This window comes from Anopheles nili, chromosome 3, assembly GCF_943737925.1.
Source record: "Anopheles nili chromosome 3, idAnoNiliSN_F5_01, whole genome shotgun sequence".
Taxonomy (NCBI): domain Eukaryota; kingdom Metazoa; phylum Arthropoda; class Insecta; order Diptera; family Culicidae; genus Anopheles; species Anopheles nili.
The window spans coordinates 51,275,078-51,282,019 of record NC_071292.1 but is presented as its reverse complement, the minus strand read 5'-3'; the positions used below and the strand labels follow the sequence as shown (position 1 = coordinate 51,282,019).

Genomic DNA, 6,942 nt, shown 5'->3' with positions numbered 1-6,942 from the left:
AATTTACGTTAAATAACTCGCAACGTAGAGCTCTAGAACGCAAATAACTCAATGCCAGGTCCAACCAGATCAATGCAGAAGGGCCACGAGCTTTCTCTACGCGTTTAATGGAGATGAAAAAAAAAGAAATCAAAACTATCATATAAATGCCATTTTTATGATCTTGCTACATGGCCAATTTCAGTGCTATAATATGCATAAAAATAAATCCCTCTTTCAAAAAGCTCCAGCTAGGAAAAGTTGTGTCCTATGTCAGCCCGTTGCCCGCTCGTGGGGCCACACGAGGCCAACGGCTAGATGCGCCCTTCACCCTTTTTGCCGGCATTACCAAAGCCCCCGGTTCACGTAACCTATCGGATTTCATTCGTCGTAAGGCGACGCCGAAGCTGGGGTGACACAAAACAAAACGAGAGACACGAGAGAGAAACACACACCAAAAAAAGCGCCCTCCTGAATGCGTAGGCCGCCGAAACACCTTTTACCGCAGCGTGTCCACTTTTACGCCGTTGGCTCGCGCGCGACGGTAATGAATCCGTCGAAAGTTTCGTCTCGATTGGTTTCGCCGCAAATGATCATTCGAACCGCGCGGCAGAGTCACACCGTCTTACGTTTCGCTGGCCGTTCCTTCGTTCCTGGCTATGGGCGGCATTTTTTTTTCTTTCTTCATCGCCTGCGCAATAAATCAATCCGTCACAGCGGGCTCTCAGGAGAGGCTTCTGCTGTTGGGGCACAGTTGGGACATACCGTCGGTGCGAATGATGAGATCGCAGGTTGCATGCTGTGTGATGCGATTAGTTTTAACAGCTTTTCAAACACTTTCCCTCTAATAGCCGTACAAACGGGGTACGATTGATGGAGAAAGAGCGCATCTTCGGGGCACGGTTCAGGTAGGAAGAAACTGCCCTAAGATGCGAGGTGGACAATCGAAGCATAATGGAGCATAATACATGCTGTTGAGTAGATCAATATGCTGATAAATGATCGATAGAAAACATCACTAAATACTTCCTTTTCCCAGCATAAGGGTAGCATGGCCGAGCGGTCTAAGGCGCTGGTTTAAGGCACCAGTCACTTCGGTGGCGTGGGTTCGAATCCCACCGCTGCCAACTATTAAAAGAAGGATTATCTTTTGCTGTTCTTCTTTTCTTTAAACCAAAAACCTCATCATAAAAATAGTTATTATTTTTAGTTATCCTTAAATTCCATTTAATTCTAAACCATCTCATCAAGCTGCTTGCAGCTGCTCGTAAAGGTGTGTTGTTTTTTTATAGGCATAAGATAATCTATGGAAGGTTTACGACGAACGCTAATCCGAACCCTTTTAAAAAACGTCATCCTCAAGAGCAGATGAATTGCATCAACCGCATTTAAATACTCCACTCGACGAGAGGGTACGCTAACCGGAAGCTAATTTATTTATTTATTTAACAATCGCCGACTGTCTCCAAAGTGCACCCCAATTAGATTCGTGGCGGGCTCATTGAGGGAGAAGAAAAACGAAAAAAAAACAAGAGCAACTGTCTAGATCGCAAGATGCACCGAAACTTTCACACACCGGTAAATGCAAATGTCACCCAAACCGTGCCGGCGACGATCGGCGGCATTTGCTTCAGCGTTTCATGAAGCAGAAAATAGTGGAACCTTTGTACCGACAGTAAGCCGCCGTAAGTCATTGTGTTCGAAGGTTCGGTCCCGTTCAATAAAGAAGTTCCATTCCGGACGCTTCCGGACATCTTGCAGGATCGACGGCAGACGCGGCCCAACAACAGTCCGTCCGTCGGTCAAACATTGACGCAAGAAAATCGCAAAAAGGTGACCGAACGACTGATCGAGCGCGCTGATTAATTCAGCAGCTTGTGTGCTTCCTTTTCCACGATGGTGCAAGGGCTCCGGCAGCCCTTCAGGGCACATATGTGTCATCTCTCTTCAAGCGTCAACCTTCGTCGGTTTGTTCGAGATGGTCTTTGTTTTGTCGGCGGTCATATGACGACGAACCCGACACTCGATCGTTCTTGCTGATCTTGCTGATCCTGCTGCTTGATCGGTGACGAATGTCAACTGTGTAAATGCACCGATGCAAGCGGAGTGCACAGTGAGTGATCGTTAATCGCAACGAATGCATTTTTTGAAACGTCTTCTTTTTTTGTTAAGCTTTTTGCTTAAACAGCTGTACCCAAACCAAACAAGCTGTTGATTGTCGCTTATGAAATGAATTTATTAATTAATTTAGAATACTCTTTAGCCATAGTTTCTTCCCTATCTTTGTCTGTCCGCTTGCGGCACACCACTGTGGCTTAAACCGTAAGACGAAAGACGAAATCTTGCCTCCTGACTTTTGCCGCATCGTATCGACATCCTCCTGCCAGACGAGCGGACAATGGCTTGGCTTTCCACATTCGCACACAGCTTCCCTGCTCGCTGGCACAGACGCCCACGAGCCTGAAACGTGCCACCAACGAGGGCGGATGACAATTTGATGGAATGCAGGCGAACACCGCCAACGCCACCCTACACACACACATATGGTGCGCCGCAGCGGCTCTGCGTGCGCACAATCGCTCAATCTGCATCAATAATAAAAGTTAACGAATCGTGCCATTAAAAAAAAAAAGAGAGAGGCATAACAAGAGATACCAGCAGTTATTGGGGTTTGCGGGAATTTGGATGTGCGTATCTGCGAGTTCGGCTCTTCAAGCTGGCTTCAATTGTTGCAGGGTTGCGATGGAGGGTTGCAATGTTGGCACGAGAGATGGCAAATTAAAATGTAGGAAAAAAAAACGGCAAAACTCCTACGCATGACTCCAACCTCCAACGAAGCTTGTGGGCGATCGGGTCGGGCCAGTTTGTGCAAGATTAATGCGCAAGCGAGTTGAAGCGAATTTCGCATGCAGCATGTCGAGTCCTGACGAGTTGCCTCATCCATCCAGCCGTCTATACAGCCTATTAGCTTGATTGACTTCATAGATTATTTCGCACGACGTTGCGTGTTTCAGTTATTAAGACGAAGATTAGAGCCGTTCACAGCGCTGCCGACAAAATAATTTGACATATTAGCGACAACGTGCCAAAAAAACACACACACCACGGGTTCGTCCTTCGCAACGGCGCTGTGTGAGGCTCTCGCACGTAGCGAATTTCACGTTAAATACTTTGTTTATGAGGCTCTGGGTTGGTGATGGTAGAAAGCCGCAGAGAGCAGTCGCTAATTGCTAATGGCCAAATTTCGCGGCCTGACAAAAATGGCTAAGCTCGAGAGGAATTGGTAAAGTAAAATTCCGCCACCGCTAGCTTTGGTCGCTTGGAAACGCTCACTACTGCAACCGCTCCATTGGCGCCTAACAGCTGCACACACAATTAACAACTTGCTGGCTGGGCTATTAACTCATTATGTAAGTAGTTGCCCGCCGCTGCTCTACATATGGGGGAGGGAGAAACCATTACGCAGGAAACTGTCTACGACCTTCACCCACCAGGCTTGCTTAAAGATTGTCGTAAAGTAATGAAACAGATGCATACAGATACAAGCACGCTTAAACGACATTCCAACCGTGTATGTCGCTCGATCGTTGGATTATCAACACACAGAAAGATAAGAGCTCCATTCAGCTGTTTGCTCTAGCTTTTGCAAAATGTTGCACTATCTTAAAGGCCAATAAAATAGCGGTAGCAAAATGTCTAGTATAAATGGTGATACATATTTAAGAAGCTATTGATTGGTAAAAGTTATTTTACACGAACCCGTCCTGATAAAAACACATTATCTAACCGATCAGGATCATTAACGTCAGACTCCCTGATCCTTGAGCGTCCAGGTGGTATTAAGCACGAAAAAAAACCTCCCCATAAACCATCGTAAAATCTATAAAAACTGATCAGTTTCCCCACTTCGTAGACTAAAGGTGGACTCTCAAAAGCGTGCGCGCGATCAGCAGCCGCAGTAGAAATAGGAAAAAAAAGCAGACCACCGGCATATTAATAGCGCTTACACCTCCACCGAGTGGCCAAAGCACTTCCTTCGTTACCAGAAAGGAAAGGGAGAGAATGAGATTGCGTAAGCCTTTTTTTCTGTCAATTCCGACCGAGATGCTTCTTCATCCTCCCAGCTTCGCTCCCGATCGAAACGAAAGGACTAGAAATTATTAATGCTCGAGTTTCCGCTCAAAGCAAGCTGTGCGCGTCAAGGTGAAGCATTGAAATGCCTTTTGCCACCCTTTGCCCAGCATTCCTGGGGATTGTTTTCGTGCTTTTTTTCCCGCCTTCGAGAAGCACGGGAAGTTCTGCAGAAACCCTGGCAAAACCCCCCTTGGTCGAGGTGGGACATAAATCTAAGATAAGCTTTTTTTTCGTTCGAACAAAAACCACCCCAGCTAAGCATCTATCCAAGGTTGTGCGAGATAAAACTCATCTTCACCGCGGCGCTGTGAGGCTAATTTCTGCAGCATATCGTCGCGCTCCTTCGTCGGAAGAAAAGGTGTGTTGTTGTGAGAATCGATTAGAGACGATAATGAATATCATAAATTGTTGCACGTCCTAGCACGCGGGAACTCGCCCATGAGTTGGGCTCGTCCGTTTATCCAAAGCCTGCTTCGTCTTCATTTGCATCACGGCGAGGTTTTTTTTTCCTTTCCACAGCCTGCTTATCGTTCGAACCTATTTCGTTGGCGAAGTAAATTAATGACGTGCGCTGCCCAAATATGGGCGTCTTTTCGGCACCAGTTCCCAAGTTACCAGAAAGTCACAGTCAACGACAGACAACACTCCACGGGCCACCCATTTCGGTCACATTATGGATCACAAATAGTAGATTTTTGGATAAGAGAGCTGGCAAAAAAAATAGTGTCGCATCATTCATTCCGTAATAGTTATAGCCATTTTTTGTTTGCTTTTTTTTCCTCGATCCTCTGCCATCTAAAAACTGCTGCAGCCCGTACATGGAAATGGTCCGTACATAAATTTAGCCCAATAGACTATTCCGATTGGAATGCATTGAAAATAAATCAGACTACTCGCACGCCCAACGAACGTTTAGGGAAAGTGTCGGTGCAGTGTTATGTCGTTCAACTTTCCATCAGTAAATTTACCATCACGAACTGTAGCAAATAAATCTTGCTCTACTTAATGCATTCAAAGCACCCGGGGTGGGGATTATATTTGGGACAGTTCAGGGATCTTCGACCATAAGTTTTTATGATAATTAGACACACCATAAATCGGTCAGATATATTCAAAATTACAATTAAGCCAATATATATTCAGTTCATAGTCAATAATGACACAAACAGTAACAAATTATGGATTGCAAAGCGAATACAATTATCATAAACGGATTTTCAAAACATTATGCTCCACATCCTAGTTATAGCTCTTCTTAAAATCTTGCTATATTAAGGCTTCGTCCATTAAAGCCCATTATTAGGACCATTAGATCGTTCGTTTTCTAAAAAAAAACACAGTAAACCGCTCCAGTAGCAATCTCGTTTGAGCAAATAAATAAGGATAATCTTGAAGTTTATATCCATGTGTCTATTGCGGGGTTAGACGTTTCTAGAAGACAGGTCGTAATACCGTTCACTCACAAATGCCTTGCAGTGAAAGTCCCCTTGGACTTGGTTCGTAACCTTGGAGATCGTTGCCAAAGAAAATCAAATGATTTATCGCTACCTCCCCCCGTTGGCGAGAGCTTAAACTAAGTGTCCCTATCAACAGTCGATTTCTTTATTCGTCTAATATATTTTACATTCAAATAGGCACCCTCATGCACTAGCTGCCCCAGCAAGTCGTCGACGGGTCACGTTACCATACTTGGCAAACAATTGACCGAGGCCAACTAGACTGTCGGGAGGCCAGATATATGCGTGTTCCCCACCTTCCAGTTAGGATGCATTTTCTTTCCCTCGGTTACTCAGGCTCTGGATCAACGGAAAAAAGGCACACACGATCATGAGCGTAAGCGCGTGCGTGTCTCGTGTGGAGCACAAAAATCGTTAGTACTTCATCTCCGCTCAGTGACATCGACGTGGAGGTTTTTTTTCCCCCACCGTGGACAATTTCATCACCTGCACCCGTGTGGCGTTGCTTCAGCTGCAAGTGAAGATCAATATAAGCCATACACACAAACGCCACCTGAGAGACGGAGAAGAAACGGTTCCAGCACCTCACTTTAATCTGTTTGTCAAACCGTATTGCATCTCAGCCGAAAGGGAAAAAGGGCCACATTGACAATGCGTAGCGCATGGTCGCATGTAAGATCTTATCGAGCCATCCCCTCCTGAGAGGATAAGAACTTGCTTTCTGAGAAACGAAAGCGGTCTTGGTATAAGGTTTGCTCCAGCAATAGGTTTCGAGTTTGTTTGCTAACTTTTCTTCTCTCCTCCCCATTCCATTGGCTCCATTGGCTCCATCAAAACCAGCAGACTTTGGAGTGCCCTCGTCCAACGGGCAACGTGATCAGCACCGGAGAAGCGTGCCGGGAATCGGGAGGGTTTTGTGACAACAACAACAAAAAAGTAACCCCTGCGGGATATCCCGAGCTCAGCACGCACAGCTTGATCTATTGTTTGAGGGGAAAAATTTACATCCCCACTGTCGGAATGCAGAAACGCTGTTCGAAGGTAACGCTGCGGGTTTACAACAAACCGCGTGGAGTCTAGCCATCGCATAAATCGGTGGTTCCAGCGCGAGGGTCAGAGATAGGTTAGTTGATTCTTCAGAAAAGGAAATCTTCGGAATGCCTTGGAAGGTAAGTAATGCAACCTCAGTGCCATTCTCCACCGGACTGACCAAAGGCAGCCCCGACTCAGTACCAGTCAATCCGATTTAGACGTAAGACCTGACCTGCCCCCGCAAAAATCAAACCAGTCGCGGTTTTGGGTCGCCAGAGTCGCCAGCGGCTGCTTTAGTCTGGGGTCCCCGGTGGGTAATGATATACCGAAAACTTGAAAC

At 46.0% G+C, this 6,942-nt stretch overlaps 1 non-coding gene across 1 annotated transcript; it reads left to right on the top strand.

Annotated features, from left to right (window-relative positions):
• Positions 1-1,024: 1,024 nt before the first annotated feature.
• Positions 1,025-1,106, top strand: Trnal-aag (transfer RNA leucine (anticodon AAG)). Its single transcript has one exon. It is a non-coding gene; the product is annotated as a tRNA-Leu (tRNA).
• The last annotated feature ends 5,836 nt before the right edge of the window (positions 1,107-6,942 follow it).